This window comes from Moschus berezovskii, chromosome 9, assembly GCF_049115385.1.
Source record: "Moschus berezovskii isolate FMDL1 chromosome 9, NW_MosBer_1.0, whole genome shotgun sequence".
Lineage (NCBI taxonomy): Eukaryota > Metazoa > Chordata > Mammalia > Artiodactyla > Moschidae > Moschus > Moschus berezovskii.
Genome location: NC_142468.1, coordinates 40848627 through 40868568, shown reverse-complemented (window position 1 = coordinate 40868568; position 19942 = coordinate 40848627). Strand labels below are relative to the sequence as shown.

The following is a 19942-nucleotide window of genomic DNA, read 5'->3' as shown; positions in this document are numbered from 1 at the left end:
AATCCTTGAACAATTCTAAAATTATCATATTTAATCTCAGCAGTAATTGTCACTTCTTGAGGAAAGCGGTATTTTGCAGATCTTACCCATACAGGTAATCTATGGAAGTTTCACTTTTGATGATATCTACTGTCTACGTGATAAGACACTTCCCCTCTTCCTTTTCCTTCCCCCTCACTTCCCCTCCCCTCCCCCACAGGGCATATACGTACATAGACTCTAAAAGCTGATGTACATGACCAAAACACGGGATGTCAGATCATGTCTTGCTTGATATGAAGATGCAATCATAATATGCTTACAATGTTTCTCATCTCTCCTTGCCCTCTACACTCCCCCCAAAATTAATATATTTAAGCTTTTAAAATATTTTTCAGGATCCTACTTGTGATTTACAACATATTTTTATAATGTATTCTTAGATAGTCAATTAGAATTTTTGCAGATGCTCGATAGGACATCAGAAAACATATCATTAAAAATAATTTCTCCCCTTCTCCCTCAACTCATTAGAATCTTTCAGTGATAGAAAGACTGCCTTTTATCAAAGGCTTTCAATCTACCCCAATTTTCTATAAGTCAGTGCTCTAATGACACTATGTCAGATGCAAACCTTGAAAATAAAAGGAGAAAATTCGCTTTTGACTTTATTACACCACAAATGTCTGAGTGATATATGGGACCATCGTATATATGGTGGTTGTCTGGTTCCTATTGTTACTTATGGGTTATTTTGATCAGCTGCATAGTTTAGTGGGTGACTGGAATAGAAAATATTTGCTATTTTCTGGAGCTTCAGCGAAATGCTAAGGAAAGCAGCTAAGAGTTTAGAGAATGTACTTGAATTTCTACCAATTTACATTGTTTCATGAACCCATTACTGGGAAGGGACCTAAGGATCCCTATTTGCTGATTTTATCTCAACTCCATTTTGACTCTGGGGAGAAGCAGAGATAAATGATTGAAAAGAGAAATTACCTTTTAGTTGAGTACACTGGAAATAACAGTATCCAGTTTAGTCATATCTCAAGAAAATTAGTTCACTGAGTTGTTAGTTGTATGGTCTACTATGATGAATAAAAACTAATTTTCAGGCTAACTGGGTTAGTTATAAACACATGGAAATCTGCATAGTGTATCTTGAGATAACTTTTCCCATACTTAACTTCATTCCTATCTCAGTTCTCTTCAGTTACTTTCTCAGATTAGTCACAGCATTTTGTGACCCAAGGAAAGTTGAAGCTGAGTTCCAACATGAGGAGAGAATGGAGCGTACTCAGACTTAAAGAGACTGCTATTTTTGTTTTCTTTAGAGAATAAATTCATATGAATGCTGCTGCTGCTGCTGCTGCTAAGTCACCTCAGTCGTGTCCGACTCTGTGTGACCCCATAGACGGAAGCCCACCAGGCTCCCCCGTCCCTGGGATTCTCCAGGCAAGAACACTGGAGTGGGTTGCCATTTCCTTCTCCAATGTGTGAAAGTGAAAAGTGAAAGTGAAGTCGCTCAGTCGTGTCCGACCCTTAGCGACCCCCCGGACTGCAGCCTACCAGGCTCCTCCATCCATGGGATTTTGTAGGCAAGAGTACTGGAGTGGCTTGCCATTGCCTTCTCCGTCATATGAATGAGGGTGGATTTAATCATCAGAGAAGGTACAAATGATGCTTCCATGTAGTTGGGGGTCTTGGAATCAGGAAGGAAAATGGTAGCACACATTGGTAAACCTCTCCACAATGGTGAACTTTGGGTGGTGTTCAAATTTTATCCATTAAAAAAACTAAATGGATGATCCTCTTGGTTAGTATTTCATATGTCAGCCAATTTCTCTGACCCACATCCATTATGTTAACGCTCTTTTCTAGCACTCTGGATAAAAAATTTGGACCACTATGTTTAACTTCATCCATTATTCATAGTCCTTGATTGCTTTTAACATTAGTACATGAACTAGGAGCTCTGGAAGATTTTCTATAACGTGTAATTATTGGAATTTCTTGTTTATTATATAGGTAACATTTTCCAATAAGGATAGCTTTATTCTTAAAGGACACATGATCAACAGTTCTTTTCAGGGGCAAAGATGATGGTGTGTTCAAGCAAATTATGTTTTTTTGACCCAAGACATTCCCCCCTCAGTTCATATTGATTGTCTACAGCGTTTGTAATGAAACAGAGTCAAAGAGTAAACTCAGGGCTATAGGGGTATATTTGTCTTAGAGATCAAACAGTTAAAGCAGGATTTATGGAAGCAGAGGGCTGTGGGTCAATAGCTTAAAAAAAAAAACAAAAACCAAAACCCTGGATTGTAAACAAGTAAAGGACTTTCTGAGGTGTGAAGGAGAGGAGAAAGGAGACTGGGGGGTGGAGAGAGGAAGATAAGCAGAGATAAGTAAAAAGTATACATCTGAAAAGAATTAGAGGGAAAGAGGTCTAAGAAAGGCTGAGTCACCTCAAGGATCAACCCCAGAGACTCTTTCCTCCCCGTCTTGCTGACAGGGATTGTTGTAAGCATTTCTTCCATTCTCTCCCATGCTCTCCTTGTAGAGTGATTCTAGGACATTGAAATTTAATATCAGTGCAGCATAAACACCAGAGACAGGTTCAGACACAAGGCAGACACAAGTTATTCAATGAACTCTTGCAGTTATCATAATTTAATAAGAAAAACAAGTAGATTAGAGCCACTGTCAGCCTTTGTTTAATGTAAGGACACCTATGAAAATCCATGAAGATGCTTTTTTCATATATAACTTTCAAATCAGAAAGTGCTATTAATAAGGAATCAACTTTCTATTAAAAGCAATGTAAAATTCTGTGCAGTGATTCTTAGTTTCTCAGTGTTTCCTATTTAATATCCTATCTTTGGATAAATCTACAGAGGAGTAAGTACAGTGGCTATTAACCTCATTTTACAGATTAAAAATTAAGACTCAACAGTTAAGTGACTATTTAAGATCTCAGAGGCAAAAGAAAAAAAATGAGAAATCAGCTATGGTGTCCACTGATTACTAAATCATGGTTCTTTCTACCATTCCACTCTGTCAATGGATGTTTTCTCAAGCAAGCCTATCTGGTCAACAACGCAGCCTCGTATTACAGAAGTGGCAAAGGATTCAGTATCATTTGCTTTTCTGCAGAGATGAGGAGCTTCAAGGTTAGCTTCAAGAAAACCTTCCTACAACCAAAATGAAACAAATCAGTTTAACACAATCTATTGGGTTCTCTGGTAGAAATTCACTCTTGATAACAAGAAGCACAATCTGATATACAGAACTCAGATAAAATGATGACTTCTGTGGTCCAGACGTGAGTTATTAGAAGTACCACTTCCATTGAGTTTATTGTTTCATTAAGACCAACCACATACATGTTTCTCTTACTTTTTTTTTTTCTCTTTTCTCAAATTGCTTAGCTTTGAGGACTTTAAAAAGCCCTGTTCTAACTCTGGCCTTTCTGATATCTGAGATTTAATGACTCTAACTAAGATGCTATCTTGAATTCCATGTGTATATGAGAAACCATGACTTATGTATGGGAATTTGGGTTTGGCAGCAGTTCCTAGAAAGTACATCTAAATCATGAAATAAAGCACTAAACTCAAGTGCAAAGTAATTTAATTTTCAAGAGGAATGTGTTATTCAGATAAAAGAAACCATAATGGTACGATCATTTACTTTTATATGTAAAATATATGTGTGAAGCTGTATCGTCAGTTTCAGGTATCCGTTTAAGTAATGCATCTTCCAGGCTATTCCACAATCATTCTTCCATTGTTCCATAAATAGATTATGCGAATACAAGCTGTTAAACTAAAAGTTGCTGTAATAACATAACTGAATAAAGCAGCAGGGCAATTTGAGAGGAAGACACTTAGAAGACTGAACATGAATGCTGAATTACCAAAATACATCCTTTGGAAATTCACAGATTTAAGGTATCTAGTACTAAAAAATGGAAAATAAGTTGGTTAAAAGTCAAACATTGTTCAGTGTACCATAGACCTGCTACAAGGTCACATGAAAATGGAGACCTGAATATTTGTAGAAAATATGCTAGAATGGTATCCCTCAGAGAATTAAAGGTGCTGAGTACAGTCTCACCCCGTGAAGATCTGACTCAACTTGAAGATGGTAATGGAATGAGTATTATTACTGAATTTAATCCATTAAATTCAACAAGTCAGGATCCAAAGAATCTACCTAGGCCTATATTGTCTTATTTAACTTCAGTTAGCCACATCACGGTGTATTTTTTACTTTATAGTGAAAATATGTCCAGAGACTCTGTTCTCTTCCATAAAAGATAGAATGCTTAATTATTACTTAAATCAATATTATATCTTGGTCTCAGATCTTAGATTCCTCTTTCCAAAACTATCTTCCAGTAACTCAATTTGCTATCCATCTGCCAACATCTTCACCATTATGCCTCTCTTTTTAAGAAACATCATATGGTTGTGCCTTTGATACCAATAAGCATCCAGTGAACACCACACCATCGGCATCATGCAGTTCTCGTTTTCAAGCAATCCTATAATTGACTACAGATTTAAATCCAGTCTCTGCATCCATATTAAAGGCATGACTGTCCACTGATGTATTGAAAACAGGATTGCTTTCCCTTTCTTTCTCCATGCATGCATGCTAAGTTGCTTAGGTGTGTCCAACTCTTTGTGACCCTGAACTGTAGCCCACTATGGGATTCTCCAGACAAGAATACTGGAGTGGGTAGCCATTTCCTTCTCCAGGGGATCTTCCCAACCTAGGGGTTGAACCAGGGTCTCTGACATCTCGGGCAGAGATTGGCAGTTTCTTTACCACTAGCACCACCTGGAAAGCCCCTTTCTTTCTCCACATTGATCTTAAACACTGTATCCCCTTGTGCTCTGAGAATCAGATCTCTTTAGAATAGACAGTTTCATTGTTCAAAAGGGAATCCGTTTATCCCACTTGGTCCAACTGTACAGAAGTTAAAAAAAAATCTGTTATTACTTAGTTTCCATATTTTCACCAATACCAATGATACTATGCTCAAATTCATGGATTATATGTATTCCTGTTTTTACTGTGATTTTGCAAAGTAACTGAATAGAGACCTACCTGGCTCAAAAAACTTAACACCTAAACAAGTTTAATGTCATACCTAGTGCAAACAGCCAGGACCCAGTAACACATAATGTCCTTCATTATTATATCTTTAAATCTTACCAGTGCAAGCAAATGTGAAAATCCTTAAACTGCTGGCCTCAATGTTCCCATGTCAACCGGCATATGCTCAGGTTGGAGATCCTGCCAAAAGTCAAAGGAAAACATTTATGAGACAGAGCCTGATGGACAATTATTTTAATCCTGCATGTACAACACTCCCAGCAAGCTTGGTTTATGAACACCTGCTGCTGCTTTAATGATAAGACCTCTTCAACACAGCTGAATGCAGTGCACCAAAAGATTTTCTTTTCCTTCTTTTTCTTTCTTCCTACCCTAACTAAGAGACTGATTATTGATCTCCACCTGGATGTTCCTATTGAGGCTTGGCCATTCATGAATACAAGAAGGAAGAATAATGGTACACTGCATGGGTAGTTTTAATAAACTGCAAGAGGGGCACAGTCTCTGTGGGGAAAAAAAGAACCCATCCAATCTTAATGAAGCGTGTGCTTACATGACTAGAAAGTCTGCGGGCATTCTATAGGCCAAGCATCAGAGAGCACAGAGCACCTGGACTTTGACTGCATGTCACGTCACGTCAGAGTGAGTATAAGACCCTAAAGACACCCTATAGGCCTACTCAAGGGAAGCTTCCAAGTTCTCTCAATGGTCCTTAGAATAGAAACTTTCAAGCCTGGAATGGACGGATCTGACTACACAACAGGAATAGAGGGCTCTGAACCCAGATGCAGCTGTAAAGAAACATAGAGGATATCTCTCTCCTTTCTCCTTTCTCAAGTCCTTTCTCTGGAAGACCTGAGAATCCAAAACCTGCAGACAAGAGGGTGAAAAGTAGCTGAAAAAAGAACTAATTAGTAGAGGTCACCTTCAGACCCAGTTAATGAAAAAACCTTTTCTGTTTTAGTCAACCCCCTTCTTGTGTTATTTGGCTACCGTTGACATAAGTCAAGCACTGAATTTAGCAGAAGTATATGTAAGAGAAACAAGGCTGTGATATTTAAAAGGGGGAACTGGTTTTGTGAAAATCAGAAATGGCCATCAACAAATCAAGTGAGTAAGGCTTGTTTGGAGGGCAGATATAAACCCAAACTTATTCCAGTTGTGTTGAGCCGCTTTCAGCACAAATGAAGTTATTAAACCAAAAAAGTCAAAGGCATGCTTTCTAACACATATAATTATGTTTCTTTTTAACATCTGATTTCAACATCTACTTTGAGTAATAAAGTATAGCATAAAGGCTTTTGACCTGAAATCCAAGAACCCCTCCCCTTAAAGAGTTTGCAAATTTTATGTGTCTTGTGTGTAAAGTGTTTGCCCTCATCCCATCTCCCACTCCCAGAAGTCCACAGTTTTCATGGGATTTTTAAGGTGAACTCTGGAAAAGACTCTGATGCTAGGAAAGGTTGGGGGCGGGAGGAGAAGGGAACGACCGAGAATGAGATGGCTGGATGGCATCACTGACTCTGTGGACATGAGTTTGAGTGAACTCCGGGAGTTGGTGATGGACAGGGAGGCCTGGCGTGCTGTGATTCATGGGGTCACGGAGAGTCGGACACGACTGAGCGACTGAGCTGAGCTGAACTGAACTGACACATAAAAGGTGAAGAACCTTTGGGTTGGCAGTCTAAAGCTGTTGGTTCTAACCTTAGCTCAGCTTCTAACTGGTTTTGTGACCTTCAACAAATGACTTCACCTTTGCACACCTTAGTTTTCTCATCTGTGAAATGAGAAAGTTGAATGAGAGAAATCTATTCTTCCAGGTTGACAAATCTAGGAACTACACGTAAAACTAGGAGGATCAAACTGGAAGATATCTTGCCGTGTCCATTGGCTTAATCTCCTTACTTGTCGGGGAGAAAATGAAGCCCAGTGAGATTTTCATATTATACTTATGGTGAAGATCAAGGATGGACCAAGAATTTCTGACTCATACATCAATTCACTCTTCATTCTAACACACACAATGTTTGTGAAGCTCTATTCTCAGATCACACTTTACTCATTGGCTGAGGAAGCATTTCAGGCAGGCTTTCCCTGTCTTGGCTGGGAGAGGGGTACAGAGTGTCCTTGGGGGTTCTCTCGCAGATTTTCTCAGGGAGAGTCCATATGCTTAGGTCCCTAGAGAATTAGGCTCTCACACTCACAGCTGTAAGACAGGCAAGAAAAAGCTGTCTACAAAAAATAATCAGCATTTTCAAAAGTGCTCTGGGGTATCTTCAGAAAGTGTTCCAGGAAAATTGCTATTATAAAAAGATCACTAGGGTCTCTCCTCCTGGATCCCATTACACACTCAGACATTAATATTTTAGGTACATCGGTGATACTCATTTACTCATCTGAAGTTCAACAATCAGCAAGCATGCCTGGCAACAAGAGACCAAGTCCTTGCTTTCATGCAGATTACTGTCCAGGAAGGAACTAAGGCCTCCTAGAAGACCTGCTGCACTCCTGCCCGTGTGCACCAAGCATCAGGGACAGGCATCACCTCCCCAAGACACGGGCTCATGCTTCCTTTGGGTTTCCCTTTTTCAAATTTATAAACACAGCTCAAGAGAATCTCTATTACTTCAGTGTGAACCCATTTATCCAAATATCTTTTGTTAAACTTAATAAAACATTAAACTCTGTATATCTTTCCTCATTCTGTCAACTCCTACTTGTTTATCAAAATCCTACTTATTAAAAAACCAGGGAAGACCCTATTCAAAAATACTTAGATCAGATTTTCCCTTCTCAATCTCTCAATATGACTTTATTCCAGTTACTTAAGAATGTACAGAGCAATCTCATTTATTCCTCTCTTAAAGCACTAGAATTATAGAAATTCTAGACCTTCATGAGTACACAGGAATTATAAACCATTGAGTTCATTTTATCTACAAGGAAAGAGTGGTCTAGAAAGACAAAGTTGCCAAGTATGTTCATGAGTTATTACAAATCAAAGGGAAAAGAACAGGAGAGTACATTTTTGTTTAGCATTTGTTTGGTGCTATGTTCTTTGTAAGATATTTTAAATACATGATTTCATCTAATTCTCAGAAATATATTGCTCAGTAGATATAGCACCATCCCCATTTACAGATGCAGTAAGCAAGTCACAGGGAGAATAATTTAAAGCAGGTCAAACAGCTGCAAGTGGTAGCTGACAGAGGTGGCTTTAATCTCAGCTCTATCCCAGGATGCCAGACCATGCCAAAGGCAGTTCTTGTCCCCCACGTCCCTCCCCACCCTCTCCACTTCCACGTGGGGGAGGGGCTGAAAATTGAAAGTACTGAAATTTACTAAGAAGGGGGATTAGTCAGCCCAAGTGATGGTCAAGGGCCAGATCTACTGCTTACTTCCGAGATCCATTCTCCCTCCCCTACAACATGGCAGTGAGGCTGGAGAAAGGCATGAGAACCATCACTGTTGGAAGGAAAGCCATGAAGACTGGCAGAATCTGCAAGTGTCTGAGCTTCTGACTGCTTACCAATCAGATGGATTTTGGCAATCACGTTCAATTTCTCAGTTCCAGGAATGATAACAGCTCACTAGTTGTAAAATTAAAAAAACAAGAAAAGAAAAATGCAGGTTTCCACCTTGTATATCACTTTTAAAGGGAGGAGAGAATTTGCCAATCCTATGTCCAAATACTATCAATTTTCTACACATAGGAGGTATTGGGCAATTTTTCACAAGAAAAAGGGGGCAGGGATTGGGCTCCATGGGTGAATGCAGCTATTCCTCTGTGGACCAGTAATTCAAGTGGACTTTTCTCAAATAGTCTTGTGACTGTGACAGCCTAAATACCTCTAAAATAATGATAATAATAACCACGCTTTCTGGAAATTTGGGATTTTTCACTTTACAACATATCTTTACATTCACTGTTATTTAATTTCCACAAAAACTATATAAAGTGAATAGGACAGTCGCTATTAGTCCAACTTTAGAAATAAGGAAGTTGCGAAATAATGTGTAATTAGTAAATCAAGATGATGTGTAATCATGTAAAAACAGCACAAGTTGTACTTATTGAGGGCCTGCTGGACACCACATCACACACTGCAAAGATTGTATAAATCTACTCCCTTAATCTTCATAACCACTTCATGACACAGGTATTACCCTCTTCAGACAAAGGAGGAATCTAAGGATTACAGAGGATAAAATAACTTGCCTAAGGTCATAGAGCAAGTTAAAAACAGAGCTAGGATTCAAATCCACGTTTAAGTCAAAACCCAGAGTCTCAACCAAAATCTGACCATGAGTCTAAATAAGGCAATCTAACTTCCAGAGAGGTCCTGACTGAGTGTTCAGGTTCATTAACCTGCTGTGCCTGGCTTGTCTGAGATTCTGTGGCCTCTGTGTCACATTTGAAAACATTAAAAAAATTCAAGTTATTGGAAACTGGAAGTCAAGATTCTTTAGTATTACTTTCTGTAAACCACGTGGTTGAGACAAAATGATCTACTTCAGAGTAGTCTAGCTACCTCGTTTTGTTTCTCTTGCTATGCTCTAGTAGACTTAAGCTTTGTTGCTTTTCTCACTAATGGTTACCTGCCTATGTATAGGTGGAGCTGGTGGTAAACATGGCATCACCCACTCAGTGGACATGAGTTTGAGTAAACTCCGAGAGTTGGTGACGGACAGGGAGGCCTGGCATGCTGCAGTCCATGGGGTCGAAAAGAGTCGGACACGACTGAGTGACTGAACTGAACTGAGTGGTAAAGAATCTGCCCACCAATGCAGGAGATGTGAGAGACACCGGTGTGATCCCTGGGTCAGAAAGACCCCCTGGAGAAAGGAATGGCAATCCACTCCAGTATTCTTGCCTGGAGAATTCCATGGACAGAGAAGACTGGTAGGCTACAGTCCATGGGGTCGCAAAGAGTGCGACAGGACTAAAGCGACTTAGCACACCCGCAAGTCTGTTCCTGTTGCTGCTGCTAAGTCACTTCAGTCATGTCCGACTCTGTGTGACCTCACAGACGGAAGCCCACCAGGATCCCCCGTCCCTGGGATTCTCCAGGCAAGAACACTGGAGTGGGTTGGCATTTTCTTCTCCAATGCGTGAAAGTGAAAGTGAAATCGCTCAGTCGCGTCTGACCGCCAGCGACCCCATGGACTGCAGCCCACCAGACTCCTCCATCCATGGGATTTTCTAGACAAGAGTGCTGGAGTGGCTTGCCATTGCCTTCTCTGCACGCAAGCCTATATATGTGCAAAGTGAAAGTGAAATCACTCAGTCTTGTCCGACTCTTTACGACCCCATGGACTGTAGCCTCCTAGGCTCTTCCGTCTGTGGGATTCTCCAGGCAAGAGTACTGGAGTGGGTTGCCGTTTCCTTCTCTAGGAGATCTCCCCAACCCAGGGATCGAACCCGGGTCTCCAGCATTGCAGGCAGACCCTTTACCATCTGAGCCACCAGGGAAGCTCACATATATACAAAGCTTCACACTTAATGAGAAGACTCGGAAAATCCTTTTCCTCACTTCCTTCATGGGTTCAAAAAATAAATAGACTGAGGAACTGTAGCAGGAAGAGAGAAAGGAAAGGATATGTGAAAGCACTTCTCTTTCAACGAGTGGTTGGTTCTCAGGTCCCCTTGCACATGGCGCCTGTGTAAGTAAAAATGTGGCAAGCACTTCAGAAACGCTGTAGGGCATGTGTCTCTGCATACATATGCATAATGTCCTTTTCACACTTTGGAGTTACCAGATGCCTGGTTCTGCTTGGAAGGGGCTTGGTAACCCACTTGAAGTCGTGAGGATTCATAATTCATTTATGCAAGCTGCACAACCCCTCTAGATGACATCTCTTGCTCTAAAGAATGATTGAGAGAAAAATGTAATAGAGCCGAAAATGACAATGAAATATTAGCAGTGCGGCAGAGTTTATATGAGGCCCCCTGCTAGATGAGGGAATTATGCAAGTCAAAAGAAGAGCCTTCAGGCAACATGAGAGAAAAAACAAAGGAAGAATGTCTAGGTGTCAAGGACTAATTTTGTTGCTATGGGGAAGGCCTGGAGGCACTGATTCATTTTATAGGCAGGTGTGCAGCCCTCTACCTTGAATTCTCCAAGTGCAGGGCAAAGCCACTTCTGCATTTACACTTGACCTCTAAAATTACCTGATGCTTAGAAGAAACGTTTAGGGGAGAAGCTGGGAAGTTAGGACGGACAGACTAGGCTCTGCCTGAGGGGGAACTTTAGGTTCTGATCCTGTTCTCCTAGCACCATCCACCTCCAATCAAATCCTTCCCCATTTGTTCTTGAAATTTTTTTCTGAAACACCAAACTATTGCCATCTTCCTGCCCCCTCCCACTCCCTTCAGTTCAGTTCAGTCGCTCAGTCGTGTCCGACTCTTAGCGACCCCATTACCTGACCCCAACTCAAGGATGGGATCCTTTTCCTTAGAAGAGAATACAAATCTCTTTAAAATCCTGCCCTGCCTTTTCACCTCTTGCCACATGGAGCTGCTTCCATCTCCTAAAACACTTTCAGTTTACTGTGCCTTTGCTCTGCTGTCCCCTCCTCCTGGAATGCCTTTCTCACGTCTCCACTGGGCACATTTCCAACTCATTCTCTAAGAAACAACTGCCACATAACTAGCTGTGTGAACAATTTCTCAGCTGCTAAGGAGCTGGTCATCCCCTCTGCTGTATTCTCATGACACTTGATACTCATCTCTACTTGACCACTTTAGCACTCTCCACTATAATTTATGAAGTTTAGACTGCACAAAACTGTGGATTTCTGAAGAGCAAAAGCAATGTCTATAAATAGACCTTTTTATCTTTTATATGGAGCAAAGTTCCCGAGCTATATTTGCTTAATAAACACGTTGATTGAAAAAAAAAAAAAAAAGAATGGCTGCTTCCTTCATTTCCCTCCCATGTGCTTTTAGCAATCCAGCACGTGATTCATCATACGTTGATACACTCCAGTGATAATGTTGGAACAAAGCTAACTGCAGAAGGCAATAGATCAGAGTACTGGCCTGGCACCTTTGTTCTGAAATCTATCCCTTTTGCCAATTTCTTCTTTCCTGTAAGTGATGCTCCTTTATTATGATGCCAGGATTTACTCAGGTCACAGTACTAAAGCTCCCAGAGAGAGCTGCAAAGATCTGGAGCTTTGCAATCAGATGGGCCTTGGCTCAAATTCAGGCGTGGTCTTTAGTAATAATGGGAAGTGCAGCAAGGTTCAGAATCTAGCTGAATTTCAGGTCCCCCTGAAGGAAATGGCAACCCACTCCAGTATTCTTGCCTGGAGAATCCCATGGATGGAGGAGCCTGCTGGGCTATAGTCCACGGGGTCACAAAGAGTCGGACACGACTGAGTGACTTCACTTTCACTGTGGTAAAATGAGGATGAATTCCTACTCTATAAGGTTGTTGTGAAGATCAAGCTAAATTACATCTGCCAAAATTTTGCTCGTTGTACACTCTTTATCAATGGTAACATTTATTTTTATACATCTTCAGCCTCTAGAATAGGGATTATCCCTGATGGTTGGTTCAAAGGTGGTTACTATACTAGAATTATCTAGAATAACCTTCCAAATTATATCCCCACATTCCTTTCTAGAAATACATGTGTGGTATACAGTCACTACTACAGATTAAAGTTATGCTTTCTTTTTCAGAAATTATCAGATAGGAGATTGAGAATCACTTCTCTAGAATATACCTTAGAAAGTTTTGCTCTTTATTTTCACAACTATAATTCTAACTGAAACCCTAAACCTCTCACACTGAAACTGTTATATTAGCTTCCCAGCTGACCTTTATATTTAGATGTTATCCTGTTGTCAATGCATCCTATATATAATAGTAAATATCATCTCTGAAACTCTGGAAAGGCAGAGCAATCTTTTAATGAAACGATTAAGTAGCCCCCACTGGGAGAGGCAGACCCCTTACCTCCAAGCATCCCCTATATGCTTGGTCATACCTCGGTGCCTTTGCTGATCCCTTGCTTCCAACTGAAGGGTCTTCTCCTTCCCTTCCTAATCTCTACACCCCCAAATTGTACAGCTAAAGAATTTCTACAAATTGTTTAAGACGAAATCAAGAAGACCTAATGGTCCCTTCCTATGTGGCACCACAGGACCCAGCACACCTCTACTACTGCATTCATCACAAGCTGTTACAAGTTATCTGTTCACTATTTTTTTTTTCCTGTACAAATCTGTGAATTCTTTAAGGGAAGAAACTGTGTCTTAATTATCTCGTATCTCCCCATCAAGTAGATACTCACTTAATTTTTACTAAACTGAATTAAACTGAACTGAGATGAATCCCTGTTCATGCTCCATTTAAGCATTTAACTTGCTACTGCCTCCTCCTAGGATCCGTATATGTGTGATTGTATACATGCATTTTTGGGGTTTTCTCACCACTTTCATGTTTTTCTCCAAGAGATTCTCAAAGATTACACAAAAAAGAAGAGCTGCACATTTATGGGTCAAGTTCATTTCAGCACTCTGGGAGGCTGGGCAAGCTCTCCAGCCAACATGAGGATTATGAAAAAAGGCTTTGTTAAAACATCTTGCAGCTTCCTCTTCATTAAATACAAACTCGCTCAGGTAGATGGCAAGATAGAACTGCCAACCTGACGGAAACTTCACCCAATCTAACTGCCTGGACTGGCCTAGAATGTATGATTGTTTCTCTTTGTGACTGTCCTGCAAACAGGACAGGATTCTGTTCTCACATGTCTCCCTGTCCAGCGGATGGCTCTGCTGCGGGCTGGTTTTCCTCTGTATTCTTTCTTCTTTGATGGATGTGTTAGGCCTCTTGGAGTCCCAGAATCAACCTTGTTCCTTGATTCAATGTTCATTTATTCATTTATCAAACATGTATTGACCCTCTTCCTTTTGTCACACGCAATGGTAAGTCCTAGGGAAATAAACATGCATAATAAAAAGAGTCTGCCTCTCAATAAAGTCACCGAGGATGGGACAGGATGGAACACTAACAAATAATGACAGTAAAAGAAGGCAAATGGAAAATAGACAGTTGTGCACAATGTCAAAGGGGCCCAGTGAAACGAGATAAAGAGAAACTGATGTCTCTTCCCACCTGTAAACTACAGAGAACCTGAGTGCACCCAACACAGACATTTTACTCAGTCCCTGAACATTCCCTGTGAACCCAAGGGCTGTGGAGAAGACTGCTATCGCTGTCACAGAAACTCCTGAGTTGCTCTAAGAGCCCAAATTTCCCCTCTGAAGACCGATTATTCTGTACTCAGAGGGATCTGTACTGTGCTAGTTGAAGGATATTGTCTCATTGCCACATTTTAAAAACCTGTTTTCCAACAGATGTAACTTTAAGACTTTGACCAAGTATAAGATGCAGATGTAACTAAGAATGATTTACAGACAAGGCATATACCAAAGAACCTTGAATAAAATCCTCCTCCAGCTCTAACTCTACAACTGTGCCCTCCAATATACTAGCCACATGCAGTTTTTCAAATTTAGATTCAGTTCAGTCACTCAGTTGTGTCCGACTCTTTGCAACCCCATGATCTGCAGCATGCCAGGCCTCCCTGTCCATCACCAACTCCCGGTATCCACCCCAACCCATGTCCATTGAGTCGGTGATGCCATCCAACAATCTCATCCTCTGTCATCACCTTCTATTCCTGCCCTCAATCTTGCCCAGCATCAGGGTCTTTTCAAATGAGTCAGCTCTTTGTATCAGGTGGCCAAAGTATTGGAGTTTCAGCTTCAACATCAGTCCTTGAACACCCAGGACTGATTTCCTTTAGGATGGACTGGTTGGATCTCCTTGCAGTCCAAGGGATTCTCAAGAGTCTTCTCTAACACCACAGCTCAAAAGCATCAATTCTCTGTGCCCAGTTGTCATTATAGTCCAACTCTCACATCCATACATGACCACTGAAAAACCATAGCCTTGACTAGATGGACCTTTGTTGGCAAAGTAATGTCTCTGCTTTTTAATATGCTGTCTAGGTAGGTCAAAACTTTCCTTCCAAGGAGTAAGCGTCTTTTCATTTCATGGCTGCAGTCACCATCTGCAGTGATTTTGGAGCCCAGAAAAATAAAGTCAGCCATTGGTTCCACTGTTTCCCCATCTATTTGCCATGAAGTGATGGGACCAGATGCCATGATCTTAGTTTTCTGAATGCTGAGCTTTAAGCCAACTTTTTCACTCTCCTCTTTCACTTTCATCAAGAGGCTCTTTAGTTCTCCTTCACTTTCTGCCATAAGGGTGGTGTCATCTACATATCTGAGATTATTGATATTTCTCCCGGCAATCTTGATTCCAGCTTGTGCTTCCACCAGCCCAGAATTTCTCATGACGTACTCTGCATATAAGTTAAATAGGCAGGGTGACAATATACAACCTTGATGTACTCCTTTTCCTATTTGGAACCAGTCTGTTGTTCCATGTCCAGTTCTAACTGTTGCTTCCTGACCTGCATACAGGTTTCTCAACAGGCAAGTCAGGTGGTCTGGTATTCCCATCTCTTTCAGAATTTCCACAGTTTATTGTGATCCACACAGTCAAAGGCTTTGGCATAGTCAATGAAGCAGTAATAGATGTTTTTCTGGAACTCGCTTGCTTTTTTGATGATTCAGCAGAAGTTGGCAATTTGATCTCTGGTTCCTCTGCCTTTTCTAAAACCAGCTTGAACATCTGGAAGTTCATGGTTCACGTATTGTTGAAGCCTGGCTTGGAGAATTTTAAGCATTACTTTGCTAGGGTGTGAGATGAGCGCAATTTTGCGGTAGTTTGAGCATTTTTTGTCATTGCCTTTCTTGGGGATTGGAATGAAAACTGACCTTTTCCAGTCCTATGGCCACTGCTGAGTTTTCCAAATTTGCTGGCATATTGAGTGCAGCACTTTCACAGAGTCATCTTTCAGGATTTGAAATAGCCCAACTGGAATTCCATCTCCTCTACTAGCTTTGTTCGTAGTGATTCTTCCTAAGGCCCACTTGACTTCACATTCCAGGATGTCTGGCTCTAGGTGAGTGGTCACACCATCGTGAATGAAGACCTTTTTTGTACAGTTCTTCTGTGTATTCTTGCCACCTCTTCTTAATATCTTCTGCTTCTGTTAGGTCCCTACCATTTCTGTCCTTTATTGTGCCCATCTTTGCATGAAATGTTTCCTTGGTATCTCTAATTTTCCTGAAGAGATCTCTAGTCTTTCCCATTCTATTGTTTTCCTCTATTTCTTTTCACTGATCGCTGAGGAAGGCCTTCTTATCTCTCCTTGCTATTCTTTGGAACTCTGCATTCAAATGTGTATATCTTTCCTTTTCTCTTTTGCTTTTTGCTTCTCTTCTTTTCACAGCTATTTGTAAGGCCTCCTCAGACAGCCATTTTGCATTTTTGCATTTCTTTTTCTTGGGGATGGTCTTGATCCCTGTCTCCTGTACAATGTCATGAACCTCCGTCCATAGTTCATCAGGCACTCTGTCTATCAGATCTAGTCCCTTAAATCTATTTCTCACTTCCACTGTATAGTCATAAGGGATTTGACTTAGGTTACTTAGAACCAAATAAATTAAAAATACTGTTCTGCATCTATATCAGTCATATTTCATGATTTCGACAGGCACATGTGACTTGTGGCTACCATACTGGACAAATATTGATCACGTTCATCATCACAATTATTTTTGAGAGCAGGACTACTAGACAGTGCTGCTCTAGAAAATAACTGGAATTTTTATTCATTAATTCATTTATTTTATAATTTTACAACTTGCTTACTTTGTGAAAGACTAAATCCTGAGTTCTGGAGGAGGCAGAGATAAAAAGTAAAAGTTTTCCACTGTTGAAAGGCTCAGAATTCAGTGAGAAGACAAATATTAATAAAAATAAAACATTGGACATTGTGTAATGTGTCATAGGAGGGCATGGAGACAAGACAGCCAAATCTTACCTAATGTAAGAGGAGACCTCAAAGTGAGGTGACGGGATGTGACTCTCAGAGCATGAAGCTACTTTCCTAATTTACAAAGTGGAAAGGGCACTGGAGATGGTAAGAATACATGCTGAGTCACGGGGCACAGAAGAGCTCAGCATGCCACAGGCATTTAGTATTCCTGGAGTGGAGTGTAAACTTTTGGAAAGTTGGGTGAGAACAGGCTGGCAAAGTGGATGCCACAGTGTTCTGAGAGGTATTGGGTGAGCAGGTGGTGTAAGGAAGAAAGGTTACAAACTATATAACACAGTGATGAAGAACACTGAAGTTACATAAAGCTGGATTATACTCAAAATTTGCCTCTGTTAGCTTTATTATCTTTGGCAAGTTTTAAAATCTGATTGAATCCCATCTTTCTGTAAAATGGTGTTAATAACACTGCCAACCTTTTCTGATTATTGTGCGGATTAAAAGACCATGTGCTTGTCACAGTGCATGGCACATGTTAAATAATCAAAAATGAAAATCATTATTATTTATTCTATAAGGAATGTGGAGTTACCAAAGCATCTGAGCAGAAGAATAAAATGATGATACTGTACAGAGTAATGACACAAGACAATCAGCGATGCCAATAATTTCAAAAAATGGCTAATATTTATAGAGTATTTAGCTACATGTAAAACATGATTCCAGATGATTTAAATAAGATAATTTATTTAATTCTCTTAGCAACCCCATGTGGTAGGCTACTTGCTCCCTTGTATCGATGAGAAAAAAAGGCACAAAATGTTAAATAATTTGTCACACAACTGCTAAGTAACAGGTTGGGACTCAAAAAACCCATCAGACTCTTGAATCTATACATTCAGTTTCAAAGTTCTGCCTCTTGCAGAGATTCTTTGACCAAAGTCTGCCTAACTTTATATCGAATTATTTCCCATCACATCATGGCCTCAAAATAATTTTAAGTATAAAACAGTCTTTGGGACTCTGTGGGAGAGGGTGAGGGTGGGATGGTTTGGGACAATGGCATTGAAACATGTGTATTATCATATGTGAAACGAATCGTCAGTTCAGGGTCGATGCATGTTACAGGATGCTCGGGGCTGGTATGCGGGGAAGACCCAGAGGGAGGATAAGGGGAGGAGGGAGGTGGGAGGGGGGTTCGGGAGGGGGAACTCATGTACACCTGGGGCGGATTCATGTCAATGTATGGCAAAACCAACCAATATAATATCGTAAAATAATTAGCCTCCAATAAAAATTAAAAAAAAATAAGTATAGATCTTTAAAACAACATTCTCACACCATGAAAGCCAGAAGCCAGTATGAGTACTCTAGAACTATCCCATAGAAGGTCATCTGGATAGAAATGGGCCAATGCTTGATAAAGTGTGATAATTTGAAAGGTTGGTTCAGAATTTCCTTGGATAATCAAGACGTGACTATTATTCAGGGCATCCTCAACAACAGTGAGCCTGTAACCACCCTTCATAAAAGTCAGCTTCTTTTTTTTAGAAAATAGGGCTAATGTGTATCTCATAGGTTTGTAAGAAACATTAAGAGAATGTGTAGAAAGGATTTTGCACTGTGTATGGCACTCAGAAGTTGTTCACAGCATTTGCTGTGACAATCTTTGTTATTTTAATTAAAGTGTCAACTTCCAATACAAGGTTTGCTGAGTCTTGCAAAGCCTTTCCTAAAATTCACTTCAACTCTCTCAAACATTTTAAGAATGGACAGAAAGGTACCATAGATATGCAATTCTTAAAAACAAACATCCCAGCCTATGACCTAAATTCCAATTATTCTTATTTAAAACCTTCTCTGATTCAAATTCAGCAATACTTACCAAAACAACCCTGTTTTTACCCAAATCTGTGCCTAGGTTGCCCAAATCAATGATGTTTTCATTGACTGATCTCTCCTAATGCCTCATCTGTCAGGGAAGTTCCACCAAATGTCTTTTCTTCTGATAGTCCGTCCTTTAGTTTGACGTTCATCCTCACATAATTCCAATTTAATGAGTGAGATAATATAATTATCCTTCAAATTTGTTCCACTCCTTTAGAGCTCAGTTTCTCCCTGTGGGGCCTTGTCTAGCATGATCATCCTTTTCCCAGTATAAGACATTGGCCTGGGTCTCAGTACTGGCCAAGAGGGTATGTTCTTCCCTGTTGATAATGGCAAGTAATAACTGTTGGAAGCACATATTCTCAAACCACCAAAAACAAATTGTTCTTTTTTTAGTCTTCTAAATTGCGTACAATCAGAAAGCAGATATTAAGGCATCAGCCTGGAAGCCAGAGGAATTGAAATACAGGAGGCCAGGATTTGGGAAGAGAAGAGGTTCAGGTGGCTGATTGATATATAGTTATGAAACTCTGGGTTGGAAGAAATTCTTGGAGAGATTCAGCCTAATGATGGCTGGTAAGAGAACCAGGAAGTTGAATGTTGCTTTGGCAATTGATTAAAAGCAGATTGTTGAGAGCTGAGTTGTCATGGGAATCTCACTGGACTAGAAAGCTCACTGCGGGTGAGCAGCCTAGAATTACTGGCTATGTGACCTTGAGCAAATCACTCAACCTTTTTTATTCTCTGTTGTTTTCTCATCACTAAAATGCAGAAAATAATTGAAAATATTAAAAACTACAAAGTTTTTCAACTGAGAAAATGTATAACAGTTCATAATGTTTTAAATGTTTATAAATGCACAAACTATTCTCATGTAAAGAATTTATGTCAATGTGTTTGGTAATATTAGTGGCTCAAACATGTTGACTGAAACATGTCCACACCAATCTTCCAGTGGTGTATTGAAATGGCCATTTTAAAGCACAAAGAGGTTCACTAACTTGGTCAAGGTTATACTGCTGGC

General features: G+C 40.3%; 1 long non-coding RNA gene across 6 annotated transcripts in view; it reads right to left on the bottom strand.

Annotated features, from left to right (window-relative positions):
• LOC148776438 (uncharacterized) overlaps window positions 1-19942 on the bottom strand; it is a 572377-nt gene that overhangs the window by 317738 nt on the left and 234697 nt on the right. For all 6 annotated transcript variants that reach the window (XR_016038187.1, XR_016038192.1, XR_016038189.1 and 3 more), the window contains exon 2: window positions 5206-5286. This is a non-coding gene — a long non-coding RNA (uncharacterized LOC148776438). The remainder of the gene's footprint in view (window positions 1-5205; window positions 5287-19942) is intronic.